General features: G+C 48.3%; 1 protein-coding gene across 5 annotated transcripts in view; it reads right to left on the bottom strand.

Moving 5' to 3' along the window:
* The window catches only part of LOC133116816 (dachshund homolog 1-like), a 169,694-nt gene that overhangs the window by 112,632 nt on the left and 41,917 nt on the right, over positions 1-15,145 (bottom strand). The window lies entirely within an intron of this gene.

Below are 15,145 nucleotides of genomic sequence, written 5' to 3'. Positions count from 1 at the left end.
GATGACCTACACAGGAGACATACTGTACTACAGTCATAGGCATATGTATATAAAAAAATGTTTTACTTAATCAAATTCATATTTGAATTCATATTCAACGCCTGATATCTCCCCTCCTGGGGAAACATGGCTGAGCTCATTCCTGTCACCACCAACAGGGCGGCGGTGTTGAGCGCTGGAGCTTCGTTAATGGGCTTTTATTGGTTGCAAGTTTCTTTACATTTAAAAAATATTTTCTTTTTAAAACACATTCAATTAATCGAAGTAATCATTTTAACACAGCAACAAATATTATTATTAAACAAACTTATGGTCGAAGCATTTTACATACATAGTTAACTAAGTAAAACTAAACAAACTTAAGCAAAAGGTGTTTTTAACAATGAATTACAAATATGGAGCTTCGTTAAGCGCTGTTAAAGAACAGAGTATCCCTGGAGCAGAAAAGTTGTCAGTGTTTCGTTAGATGCTGATAAACATATAACACACACACACACGTCACACCCAGGGTGTGATCACTGACAGAGTGGCAGGAAGAGCATTCTGGGATTGTTCAATGGCAGATATTCCCACAATGCACCTGACTGACAAAATGAAGTCTGTCTGGAGCGGCGGGGGGGGGGGGGGCAGTGTCGCATGGAGGAAAAAAGAGCATTTGGAAAGACGTGTCTGACAACGACCGAAAATTATTTATAATTTGTAGGAAGCCTGGAATTCCTGATTGGAATTGCAGGCTTCTGACTGGCAAAACACTTTGTTACAGTTGGTTTACAATCAAGACTCAATCAGCATCTGAATTATTACTGAACTAATGGAAGAAAGTGTCAACATTGTGGCTCAAACAAAGGTTGAATTCACACGGAGGCTTTCGTTTGCCGGTCATCTTACAGAGGGCGGGTTTAAATATGGATTCGAATATCAAACAGCGCTGTTCGAGACGCAGAAATAATTGTGTTCTTATGGAGTAATAAAGGCAGGACTGACACACATAAGCCAGCGCTCACATTTCAGGCCGATGGTTTCAGCTCTCTCACAGACACGGAGCATAATGACAGCGGCTGAGAATAGCCATTTCTAATTACATAATGTCCCATGTATTTATTGCAGTTTTATATCACTAAGCTCCATGTATTGGGTGTTATTTGACATACTTTGTGGCTTTTGTACATATGTCCCTGAACAGAACGCAGTAAAACAATGATAGATGCACGACAGCAATCTGCTAGAACTGGGCAATGTAATTTTATGCATGTGGGCTGAGTATCAATAAAGAGGGCTGATAAATCTGCTCCAGCAGAGACAAAAGTTGCTGTTGTTTAATATTTCAGCTCCCCAGCGAGGGATAAACAGGGCCAGACTGGGAGCAGTAAACAGGCTGGAGAAGAGAAAACACAACCACACCATAAAACACAAAGTGGTCGTATCTGTGTGCATGTATATGTGAGAGAGGGAGGGGGAGAGAGAGAGAGAGAGGGGGAGAGAGAGGGGGAGAGGAAGGGAGGGAGAGAGAGGGAGGGAGGAGAGAGAGAGGAAGGGAGAGAGAGAGGGAGAGGGGGAGAGGGAGAGGGAGAGAGGGATGGAGAGAGGGAAAGGGCCAGAGGGGGGATGAGAGGAGAGAGAGAATTTGTGTCATATCACTTCTCTTCTTATGTTTATTATATTATAAAACTGGTAAACGCTTTCTTTTTTAATTAGGACTGCAATGCCTACACACACAGAGAGAGAGAGAGAGAGAGAGAGAGAGAGAGAGTAAAACGCAACACTTAACACGGAACAGGTCTGTTTTAACTCTCACGCGTCTGTGGGGGCGATTACCACGTGCAAGCGATGGGTAACAGAGACTGTGAATCAGTTCATCTCTCTCCCCTTCTGGTGTGAAATATGTGGAATGGGATAATTAAAAACGTGTCAGGTGAGAGTCCAGGCGCTTTCCTCTTGGTGTGTGTTCTTACATTCCACGCTTTGTTCATCTTATTAACCTCCTCCCCGCTCGCCACGTCTTTAAATGAAATCTTTAGCCCCTTACATGTGAAATTAAAACTCTGGTCCCTTGAGCGGTTTTAATTATTCTCCCTCAGAAAAACTTCCACTTTGTCCATTTTTTTTATTATTTTATTTTTTTTATGAGAAAGTTGCCCACTCCCGCTCTGCGGGTTGTTTCCCGGCCGGGGCGGTGAGTCGGGTTTTTCCGGCGCCGTTCTCACCTTGTGGCGCCCTTGTCACGGCCCGCTCAAGCACGGCGGAGCGGGGAGCGTTTACTCATTTCCCCTCCGCATTATCTCACTCATTAATCACCGCCCGAGCCCTCCGCACGCCGCAGAACCGGCCGCCAGCCCGCTCCACGAGCAGAACCGCCCGCAGGCCCGCTCCAAGAGCAGAACCGCCCGCCAGCCCGCTCCAAGAGCAGAACCGCCCGCAGGCCCGCTCCAAGAGCAGAACCGCCCGCAGGCCCGCTCCAAGAGCAGAACCGCCCGCGCGCTCCCACATCCCGGCCCACTCCATGAGCAGAACCGCCCGCTGACCCGCTCCCACGTCCCGGCCCACTCCATGAGCAGAACCGCCCGCTGACCCGCTCCCACGTCCCGGCCCACTCCATGAGCAGAACCGGCCGCCAGCCCGCTCCACGAGCAGAACCGCCCGCCAGCCCACTCAACGAGCAGAACCGGCCGCCAGCCCGCTCCACGAGCAGAACCGCCCACCCGCTCCCACGTCCTGGACCCGCTCCAAGAGCAGAACCACCCACTCCCACGTCCCGGACCTGCTTCAGGAGCAGAACCACTCGCTTCCAGGTCCCGGACCCGGTCGGGAACACGGGCTCGTGTTCGGAGCGCTTGCACAAGCAGAACCGCACCGCAGACCGACCCGGTCGGGAACACGGACAACTCATGACACGCCTTACTTCCCCCTGTCAAATACCGACCTGGGAATACGCCTCCTGTACACCGGACATAAAGCCAGTGATTTCGCTCCCTGATTATTCCTGAGATCACAGAAAGAGATCTGATATCTGGAGATCTTCCTTCTTTTCCAGACACACATCCTGGTCAGATGTGAAGATAATGCACACCGCCGCTTTGCATTTTCAATGAGGATGTGAATGAAATGAGTATTATATTATATCCTGTGCAAAGACAAACACGGGATTCAATTCACAGAGGAGTGAACGACCGATGAGAGATGATTTTTTATTTTTGAACATTGCAGTGGCAGTGTTTCCCGTTAGTAACGGTGGGAGATCGGAGTTTCATTTTCATTTTTTATTTCATGTTTATTTGAGGAGCGACAATGCTGAGAGACATAGCATCATTACTGCCAGTTTACAGCAGGTTCATGTAGCTGATGTTCTGCACACAGACATTATGGCTATTGCTTATAGTATTGCTTATAGTTTCCAACCCCTGTCCCTAGTTAGGCTTTTTTATGAAAATAAAATAAAAATTACAGTCCGCATACCACAAATTTTCTTGTGTTATGATCACTGAATGGTTCCTGTGTTATTTAAAGTTCTGCAAGGCCTGTGGAATTATTTTCTGTGCTATCTGTCAGAAACCCTGGACTGAATGTAGTCTACAGTTTCTACACTGACCCCACAGCACCAGGGACATGCTGTGCATTTCTGAAGCAGTTCACATGTTCAAGGGGCCCTGTCAGAATATCTTAGAAAGCCACATAAGTGCAATATCTGATCACTCTGATGTATAAAATATGTTGAATGAGATACTAAAAGACATAAAAAGAGAAAAATACACGTAAGATCATTGGCCTTAACATGATTTACATAATTCACACTGATAAGCGGTTTGTCAGTTGAACACAGTCAGATGTAAACACTCCTCCTCCTATGGTCGACCGTGAGCATGACAATAAATTATAGAGCTGACACAGCCAGTAGCACTTTTCCACACAATATACTGTAGGCACTATTAACTAGACCTGCCTTCTGCTAAAACCATAAGACACAACACAGCAGCATACAAAGACAACGAAAATATAAAACATATGCAACACACTGAGTTGGCCACCATGTATTCTATAGAGACCTAAAGCAGTGTCCGTTACTTTCAGTTACAGATTTAAACATTTTCCTCCATTTCAAATGCAAAGTCCCGCATTCCAGAGTGGCAGAAGACCGAATGAGAATCATATGGTTCGAACTGACATTTGACAAAAATGAGTTGTTCATAAATATGTTGTGACTAGGGCAGTAAATGTGATGTTTTACACAAAAATATATGAAGTATGAAAAAATGCTCAATTTAAAAGGGTGTATCTGCTTAGAGCCCTTTCACTTTGGTATCTCAGAACTAACTGGAACGCAGAAAGAACCTTATAACTCCAAGATGTTGAAGAAGCACAACACCTGCTTGGATGCAGGGCTTGAAGTTTAAGGACAAAGAGACTCCCAGCTCGTTTGAACAGGGCCCACACACACATCAAAGCCAGGGACTTTCTTCACACCATTGGACAGCAGCTGTGGCCCTGTTGAGCCCCAGAAGGAGAGAGAGAGGACCAGGGGACTGACGGAAGGGCTTCTGGCCTTTCTGCCCACAACCACTGACCCCAGGTCAGCTTCTCCACCTCAATCCACACCTCCACCATCACGCCTTAGAGCTGGTACACTGAGACACTGCTGGGAGCAGTGAAATAAAGGCACAAGAACCTAAAAAGGTACAAATGCTTGTCGCTGGTACATACTGTACCCCTAGCCCTATCCATCCATCCTTGCATTATCTTAACCCACTTATCCTGAACAGGGTCGCAGGGGGGCTGGAGCCTATCCCAGCATACATTGGGTGAAAGGCAGGAATACACCCTGGACAGGTCGCCAGTCCATCACAGGGCACACACACCATTCACTCACACGCTCACACGCTCACACGCTCACACGCTCACACGCTCATACCCACGGGCAATTTAGACTTTCCAATGAGCCTAACCTGCATGTCTTTGAACTGTGGGAGGAAACCGGAGTACCCGGAGGAAACCCACGCAGACACGGGGAGAACATGCAAACTCCACACAGAGAGGCCCCGGCCGACCGCATTCGAACCCAGGACCTCCTTGCTGTGAGGCGGCAGTGCTACCCACTGCACCATCCGTGCCGCCTGGAAATAAAATGTTATAAAATGAAAATGTACTCATTTGTACACAAAGAGTTATGAGAGTGTAGCTGTAGTAATATTTCTGGTGACAATAAATGACCAGAAACGTATTTTATCTATTGCTCCAGACACATTTAAGTGTTAATTTTAACTGCAGGGCCACTTCCTGACTTGTCAACACAACCAGTGGACAACAAGTTCATTCTGGTCTGAAATCGCACTAATAGGACTACAAGCCGTCGCATACCAACTCCATCTCTATTCTCACAGTAACAGACAAATGTGAAAACACCGTCATCTGTTTACTCCTTGTACAAAGTCTCAAGACATGGCCCCACACACACCTGCACAAACACGTTTAATCTCCAGAAGTCGGCGCACAACAATGTACACATTTACAGTTACACGGATTCGTCCCGAGTCTAACAGTCATTTGCACACTGCGAATGCATTTCCAGGGCGTATCGTAATGCGTTTCCCGGCCTGGCCGTCAGCAGCGATGGGACCATAAATCACAGACGGAGGCTGGGATGTGGCCCACATTAACGGGTGCTGAGGTATCAGCGTTTCCAGGCATCCTCCAATAATAGACAGGGCAAAGCGTGGCGCGCTGCTTCTGCAGCTGATGTTAAACACCAGCCCGGTGTCAGGGCACAGCCAGGGAGGGTCTTAAACCCCTGTCCGGGTGTGGCATGAGGGAACGGACAACAGCAACATTATCATTTACCATGCACCCTCTCCCCCAAACTCACCCCCCCGCCCCCCGTTCACCCTCCCGCAATTACTGTTTGAGCAGGTCACCGAAGCCAGCCGTGTCGGAGGAGAGATGTCTGAAATGTGAATAAATGAGCAATGTAAATAGTTTAGAGAGAGTTTACCCAGGGAACAATGGGCCTTTATGAAGCTGGAGTGAGAGAGAGAGAGAGAGAGAGAGAGGAGGATCGGGGACAGGGGGGCGGGGGTTGGGGGTGCACACAATGCGGCCCTTCTCCTCCAGCTACTTGTTATCAGGCAGGACGCAGAGTCCCCTTTCAATCTGCATTTAAATACATTTCATTCCACGCGCTCATTTGCATTCATTTCTCCCATTATATTTGGAACTGGCCGAATGTCTCGCCGGGACAATGCGGCAGCCTATCACGGCCGAGCGGGGGCCCACACCTGATGCCAATTTAGCCGCGCGCGCCTCCCTCCCACCGGCTGCACCGTGCGATCGCACCGACCCCGGCTCTCCTCTCCGGCTCTCCTCTCCGGCTCTCCTCGCCGGCCGCCAGGCTCGGCAATTCGATTTACTCGCACTGACAAAACTGTTCTTCGCTCCTGGACAGAAGGGTTTTTTTTTTTTTGCTTTTTTCTTTCTCTTTCTCTTTCTCTTTCTCTTTCTCTTTCTCTTTCTCTTTCACTCACTCACACACTCACACACACACACACACACACACACACACACACACTCTCTCTCTCTCTCTCTCTCTCTCCCTCCCTCCCTCATGTGACCGAGCGTGTCTTTGGGCACCATGGGAAAACGAGACGTGAGTGATTCTCAGTGGCCTCTGATTTCCACTATTTGTTCAGCATTAGGCCCCACTTATCTCCCAGAGAGAGAGAGAGAGAGAGACAGAGAGGGAGAGAGAGAGAGAGAGGGAGAGGGAGAGAGAGAGAGAGAGAGAGAGAGAGCAACACGTGGAGGACAGTGGCAAGCAGGAACTCTCTGTCTACATCAGCGCTTTGTGCTTTGCAAGGACCAGAGGGGCCCTCTCTCTCTCTCCCTCTCCCTCTCCCGCTCCCTCTGCCTCTGCCTATCTCTTTCTCCCTCTCTCTCCCTCCCTCTCCCTCTCTCTCCCGGAAAGATCCAGCACTGCTGCAGTCAATTACCAGCCCTAATCCTTATTGCAGCGGAAGGTAAATATTTCATTACGTTTTCAAATAAACACTCACCCCGGCCTGATGAAGCACCATCTATAATGTGACAGGAGCGGTGACTATTAAGAGCTTTCCACACCGCTTAAAAAAAAAAAAAACACACGTGGCAACCCTGTGGTTTCTGCCCGCTGTCTAAACTGTTACATTCTAGACACCTATACACGCATATCTATACACGCATATCTTTCCTTTTTGCATTTAACGTGATAGAAAGGGTCCAAAAAGCCGACGTTAATCTGCTCCAACGTCACACCTGGTACGGCTCGACGACCTGACGGTGACAGCGGCCATTTTGAACGGCGATGAACGGAGAAACGGCGCTGCAGTAAAGGAGGACTGAGACGTCAGCTGGAGGTGTGAGACGGAGACAGGGGTGTGGGAGAGGCCCGTTCCCTGAGCGACGCGCGGAGCGGGCGTTAACAGAGGCCGCCCGGACGGCGTCAGGCGGCAGAACTGGAGCGGTCTTGGAGGAGTTAGCGGCTGAAATAAACACGAGGGGGGGGGGGGGGGGATCGCGGTGCCGCGCGCTCATTAATCACTGCAGCGTCTTTGACCTTTCATTTGCCAAGGGCAGGGAGGAGCGGGGAGGCGCAGGGAGGAGCAGGGAGGCGCGGGGGGGGGGGAGCGGGAGTGGAGCAGCTATAGATATGCTAAGTCCAGAAGATGCCACAACACACCCTTAATGAAGAGTGAAATTAATCAGCCTGCCGAGTCGTTAGATGAATCAGGCGTTTCCCAGCCCCTCGGTGGTATGTGCAGCCTGCTTCTTCACAATCCTGGTCTGTGAATGTGGGCCCGGTCTGTGAATGTGGGCCCGGTCTGTGAATGTGGGCCTGGTCTGTGAATGTGGGCCTGGTCTGTGAATGCGGGTCTGGTCTGTGAATGTGGACCTGGTCTGTGAATGTGGGCCTGGTCTGTGAATGTGGGCCCGGTCTGTGAATGCGGGCACCGTCTGTGAATGCAGGCCCGGTCTGTGAATGCGGGTCTGGTCTGTGAATGTGGGCCCCGTCTGTGAATGTGGGCCTGGTCTGTGAATGTGGGCCCGGTCTGTGAATGTGGGCACCGTCTGTGAATACGGGCCCGGTCGGTGAATGTAGGTCTGGTCTGTGAATGTGGGCCTGGTCTGTGAATGTGGGTCCGGTGTGAATGTGGGCCCGGTGTGAATGCGGGTCTGGTCTGTGAATGTGGGCCCGGTCTGTGAATGTGGGCCTGGTCTGTGAATGCGGGTCTGGTCTGTGAATGTGGGCCCAGTCTGTGAATGTGGGCCGGGTCGGTGAATGTGGGCCCGGTCTGTGAATGTGGGCACCGTCTGTGAATACGGGCCCGGTCGGTGAATGTAGGTCTGGTCTGTGAATGTGGGCCTGGTCTGTGAATGTGGGTCCGGTGTGAATGTGGGCCCGGTGTGAATGCGGGTCTGGTCTGTGAATGTGGGCCCGGTCTGTAAATGAGGGACCACTGACACACGTGTCCTGACAACTGCTTCTAGCACAATTACGTGGGGAACACTTTACAGCAAGCTCCATGAATGATCATTTATACATGTAGTTGTTATCTAACTAACTAAAACTGAGAAGTTCATCTGTACAGTTTTGTTAATATATTTATACATCATTAATTCATGTTAACACAAACATTACTTAATGCCAATTCATATTGGAATGAGACAAAAAATTGATATATTTGTTAATGGTTAACTAAATTATACATTTATCTTATGGCTTAATTAATGCATTTGTACATCAGTTAATTAATGTTAATAACTACACTTGTTAATTAATGTACCGTATTGTAAAGTGTGACTGAAATGTGTCTCATTGCGTAGATACACGTTCAAATTTGTGTTTGATTTCACCGGAGAAGACACCATTTATCGGAAACTTATCTCCCAATTATCCAGTTTTATACTGACTTGACACACGGTTACAGAAGGAAAGACATAATTCCACTTTATTGGCAACATTTTCCTCATCCTTAGAGGCTACCCCTCCCTCTCAGTGTCTGTCGCTCACACAGACCAGCGAGTTCTGGTGTACGACTCGTTCAGAAGGCGTGGTCATCCTGAGCAGAGTGCTGGCTCTACCTCAGCCTGCTCACTGTTGCATGGGCCAATTCCAGCCATTGGCTGTCCATGCTGCAAGCAGGCTACGTGTAGGAGCAGTTTAAACAAAAAAAAACGGTATTATTGTCAGCACACAAAACTTTGTCATGATAATTATGGAGAATATATTTGTATCCAATCCCTTGCAACAAAATGGTGGCCATTCCTACAGTCAGCTGACCACTACCTGTACTCCTGGCTGCATATCACAGAAATGGCGTAAACTCAAAGCGAACAGACACTCCCCTGTGCTCAGCCTGTACTCAAACCCACGCCTCAGACTAGTCCTGTGTTTTGGTTTGAGGCCTGAAATTAGTCAAATCAGAATTCCGGTTAATTACATTCTAAATTATAATTCCATCATCTAGTGTCTAGAAATTCTGTTCATGGTCCAGCGTTATTCTCAGTAATGGGTTTGTGAGTGATTTTATTTTCTTTTAAGGGAAATTCAATAGGAACACGCGACACAAACTTAGCCCGTCAGTCGCTGCGATGAGAAACGTAATCCAGCGTTTTATGAGAGCGTGGTGGTTATTTACGGTGGCCATTTGAAAAGTGCGCCGGGGGAATTTCTCAGTGGTGAGGGGAGGGAGCGGTCCAGCTGGCACGCCCCTCTGATCCCCTCTCTCTGACGCTCTGGTGAATTCACCCCTCTGATCCCCTCTCTCTGACGCTCTGGTGAATTCACCCCTCTGATCGCCTCTCTCTGACGCTCTGGTGAATTCACCCCTCTGATCCCCTCTCTCTGACGCTCTGGTGAATTCACCCCTCTGATCCCCTCTCTCTGACGCTCTGGTGAATTCACCCCTCTGATCCCCTCTCTCCGAAGGTCTGGTGAATTCACGCCTCTGATCCCCTCTCTCTGACTCTGGTGAATTCACCCCTCTGATCCCCTCTCTCTGACTCTGGTGAATTCACCCCTCTGATCCCCTCTCTCTGACGCTCTGGTGAATTCACCCTTCTGATCCCCTCTCTCCGAAGGTCTGGTGAATTCACGCCTCTGATCCCCTCTGACGCTCTGGTGAATTCACCCTTCTGATCCCCTCTCTCCGAAGGTCTGGTGAATTCACGCCTCTGATCCCCTCTGACGCTCTGGTGAATTCACCCCTCTGATCCCCTCTCTCTGACGCTCTGGTGAATTCACCCCTCTGATCCCCTCTCTCCGACACTCCAGTGATTTCTGATCATGTGGGATTCTCCTAAAGGAATAACCTACACCTTGGAGTGCCAGGAGCCAGAGAAACCCACCGACAGATTCCTGATAATTATCATTTATAATAAATTCTTATTTAGCTGACTTCCAGTTGATTAGACCAAGCAGGGGACAATCGCTCCTGGGGCAAGGTGGAGTAAAGGGCCTTGCTCAAGAGACCAACAGCTGTACTGATCTTATTGTGGCTACACCGGGGATTGAGCCACCAACCTTCCAGGCCCCAGTCAAGCACCTTAAGCCACTAGACTCCAGAATTCCTACTTTTATTACCTAGCATCTCCTCACCCGAGATACAAATGGGGAAACTGTCATACAACCATCACACTTCGAAGAATCGAAAAGAAGAACCCGTATTCAACACTCCAGAAGCACCAGTGCCCACTGTGTGTTCATCATTCATCATTACATACTATTAACTACACACACACTGTACGCACACAATCCATGCTCTTTTATAAAACAGTGTAATTAAACTCCATAGTGGTGATAAGAATATGTTTGTAGCCACACCAATATCAGCAAAACACTAATTCCTAAGCCCATTGATTTGGTAGTGTAAATATTCGTCTGTATAAATGTGTAGGGCGGCCTGTAGCGTAGTGGTTAAGGCAAATGACTGGGACATGCAAGGTTGATGGTTCTAATCCCACAATAAGATCCTTACAGCCGTTGGGCCCTTGAGCAAGGCCCTTAACCCTGCATTGCTCCAGGGGAGGATTGTCTCCTGCTTAGGCTAATCAACTGTATGTCGCTCTGGATAAGAGCGTCTGCCAAATGCCATTAATGTAATGTAATGTAATGTAATGTATGATACACAGGAATGTAGATTCTCCAGGTAGCCCTCGGCGAGAGCATGTTAAACCAATCAGTGTGGAGAAAGCGCATCGTCAGTTCATTTAGCTTCGCTTACCGACCGCAGCACAACGTTTATTTGCTCAATTATATTGTTTAAAATAATTACATTCCTGTTCTCATTCTTCGAGTGGCCTCTCCTCCCCCCCCCCCCCCCCCCCCCCCCCCTCCCCGCACAAATAAAAGGTATTGTTGCGGATTCTCTCAGTCAGACGTAATTCTGTTCTGAAGGAGGTTTTCATTAGCTTTGTTCAGCAGCCATCACACGGCGATGTCCGGCACAATGGGGCCCCGTCAGCGCGCGTTCTGCGCGTTACAGTAGGCCTCCCTCCGTCGCCCGTGCCCCCCTCTCGTCCCCGTTTCGTCTGGGAAACTTAGCGAAAACAATTTATCGCCCGCGCTACAAAACACTTAATGCCGTCTGAGAAATGAAAGCTAATTGGTTGCCATGGAGACCCCGGCGGAGTGGATGACGAGCGCGACAGGAGCAGCGGTTTACCTCAGGGGCACGCAACAACAAAAGCTCAGTCCACTAACACTCAGCCCCTAACCTGGAAGCAGAAACAGAACAAAACCGCATTTAAACACGAGTAAAATAGCGTAGCGGAGACTAGCAGTGGATAGGACTTTGCTGAACAGTCAATAATGCCCGATAGTGCTATATTGGTTGGGATAGTTTAGCGTCAGATGTAGCATGCGGTTATAAATATACAGTTAAGCTTATTTTTAACCCCAGTTGGTGTTCAAGGTTAATTTAATCAGTCCATCTCTACCTCAGAAGTGCCTGCTCCAATTTAATTGCCTATTTTTATTGCCTCAGAGAGATTTTAATTGAAACCAATGGGGATCTAACAACAACTCTGACATACTGATGTCTGGGGGATAGCTATAAATATGTGACAAAATATGTGCATTATTAAGGTAATTTTTTCAGGGGTCCATTATTAGAAAACATTCTTACAAAGACAAAGGGAACGTCTTGCAGACCACGTGCAGAAATTGTGATTAGTTGGGATTTTTACCAGAAAATATGTAAAATATAAAACTAAGCAATATAATTTTTTTTCCTTTTACAAAAAAAACAACTTCCACCAATTAAAAAGCTAGAGACGTTGAGTTGCAGCTCCCAATAACACTAGCATTCTGGGTTGAATGCGAGAGAGTAACAGGAGTGTTTAATGCTCAGATTAAATATATCTACACAGCCCCCCCCCCCCCCCCCCGCCCCCCAAAAAACCCTCCACCGCCCCCCCCCCCCCCCCCACTCGTCCTTCTCTCCTAAGTGGGACATGAAAGAGTGCGTCTTTGTTTCACTCAGCCTTCAGTCTCCACCGCGCGTCTTTGCCCCAAGATATAATGAAATAATTACCCAAGTCATCCCCGCTCTGACCTCCAAGCTCAAAAGAAAAGCGTCTAAGCCCCTTTTCAAATTATTCTTCTTTGCTTTTTAAATGAGCTTTCCTGAGCATGGCGGCACACAAGCGTGCTTGAGCTTCGCAGCGGTCGCACGCTAAAAAAAAAAAACACTGAACCTACTCCACGCGCTGATTACTGTAAACGACAGGTCACACATTTACAGATGAATATCCACCGTGAACCATTACATTTTTAAGTGCGATGCTCCTCTTCAATACACAGACTATATCATAGGATGATTCATATATTTCAGTGTATACGACTGTGAAATGTAGGTACTGCAATTTCAAAAACGAAACACGCTAGGCCTTTTTTTTTTTAAAACAGAAGATCAGAGGGGTTCCTTCACAGAGGTGAGATGTTAACAGGAGACGTGACGGCAATTTTATTCACTATTCCACTTTGGCCTCTTATTTATTAACATTAAATGAAAAAGAAAATTCAATTAAATGGGTGGGGAGGGGGGGGGCAGTATTTTGAAAGCAGCTTTGACAATTTGTTCTTTTTTGAGATTGTGGACCCAGCGGTTAAGAAAATTACTGAGCAACTCTTTCACAAGACAGTAATCTTCATTTACATCTGCAAACACTGAATTTATAATTCTGTGACATAAATGGAAAATGTATTGACTGAAGTGCTACTAAAAATTAATTAAGGACAATGAGTTCTGCTGTTCCATAGATGAGAGATCTCAATACTACTTTCCATAACCCTGCACTGGAATAAGTAGGACTGGTGTTCATAATCTTGCAGTATCGGGTTAGCATTGGAGTCAGACCTTGACCGAAACCCTTCCTCCTTTTCAGTCAACTGGTTCTGAGGTAACAGGTCTGGTATACTGGCATACTTATATTAGCATTAGGCTATGTTGGATACACACTTATGCTAACATTAAGCTATATTGGATGCACACTGGTGCTAACATTAAGCTATACTGGATGCATATTTGTGCTAGCATTAGGCTATACTGGATGCATATTTATGCTAGCATTAGGCTATACTGGATGCCTACTTATGCTAGCATTAGGCTGTACTGTCTGTAGTTCAGCTGGAATCACAGTGACAGATCAACAGAGCACCTTTGGAAGAAGAAGAAAAAATAATAAAACAGACACCCATTTCCCCGGTTCCCCTTTTGTTGTTCCACCTTTTCAGTAAAGATTGGATAACAGAGTGAAGAGGCCCAGACAGAGCAGAGAAACAGCAGCGACTGGGGCCTGACGTCTGTGTAAAAACAGGAATTATCTGCTGTCAGCGGAATGTGCAGTGACTGGCATGGCCCCGGTGCTGAGGAGGAGCAGGGCCAGGAGGAGGGAGGAGCAGGGCCAGGAGGAGGGAGGAGCAGGGCAGGCAGGAGCAGGGAGGAGGAGGAGCAGGGAGGAGCAGGGCCAGGAGGAGCAGAGAGAAGGAGGAGCAGGGCCAGGAGGAGGAGCAGGGAGGAGCAGGGAGGAGGAGGGAGGAAGAGGGAGGAGCAGGGAGGAGCAGGGCAGGCAGGAGCAGGGAGGAGGAGGAGCAGAGCTGGGAGGAGCAGGGCCAGGAGGAGCAGAGAGAAGGAGGAGCAGGGCCAGGAGGAGGAGGGAGGAGCAGGGAGGAGCAGAGCTGGGAGGAGCAGGGAGGAGGAGGAGCAGGGAGGAGCAGAGCTGGGAGGAGCAGGGAATAGCAGGGAGAAGGAGGAGCAGGGAGGAGCAGGGAGGAGAGCAGGGCTGAGTGAGGAGGAGCAGGGAGGAGCAGGGAGGAGGAGGAGCAGGGAGGAGCAGAGCTAGGAGGAGGAGGAGCAGGGAGGAGCAGGGCCAGGAGGAGCAGGGAGGAGGAGGGAGGAGCAGAGAGGAGGAGGAGCAGAGCTGGGAGGAGCAGGGAGGAAGAGGAGCAGGGAGGAGCAGAGCTGGGGGGAGCAGGGAGGAGCAGAGCTGGGAGGAGGAGCAGGGCCAGGAGGAACAGGAAGGAGGAGCAGGGAGGAGCAGAGCTGGGAGGAGGAGTAGCAGGGAGGACTTGGCCGTTGGGAGAGGCTCAGTGGATGGGAATGGCGGCTGATTACGGCTGAAACACGCTAAGCCCTCACAGCTCCTGGCGTTGGCCGCTAACTTCGCTAACATGCCAAAACGAGAAAAAAAACACCGCCATGAATGGAGTTGGATCAGGGCATTGCCATGTCAACAAATTTGTTCATTTTATGACAGAGGTCACACAGGCCAGGGTTTATTACCAGGGTTTATCCAACACCTTACAGTGCTAGACCACGGGCTACTCACTACATTACATTACATTAAGTCTACTCGCTAGAATGACAGTAAAATAGCACAGCTAAGGAGAAAAGGCTTTGCCGTGTGTTTTACTCTAATTACATAAACATACACCTACACGTCATTAACCTTTACATATTGTTGGAAAATAAACAGTACTTTAGCAAACAAGCTCCATAAAAATAGAAAAGGCAAAAACCAAAAAAAAAAAAGACCATATGCATATTTCAACAAACGTATTGTCTGCCCTTGTCAATCCAATCTAGTCTCCCAGTAAATAGCAGAGTTCTCCTGCTCTAAAAGG

Source organism: Conger conger, chromosome 17, assembly GCF_963514075.1.
Source record: "Conger conger chromosome 17, fConCon1.1, whole genome shotgun sequence".
Classification (NCBI taxonomy): Eukaryota; Metazoa; Chordata; class Actinopteri; order Anguilliformes; family Congridae; genus Conger; species Conger conger.
Note: the sequence above shows the minus strand (reverse complement) of the source record. Positions and strands in the feature narration are given on the sequence as shown.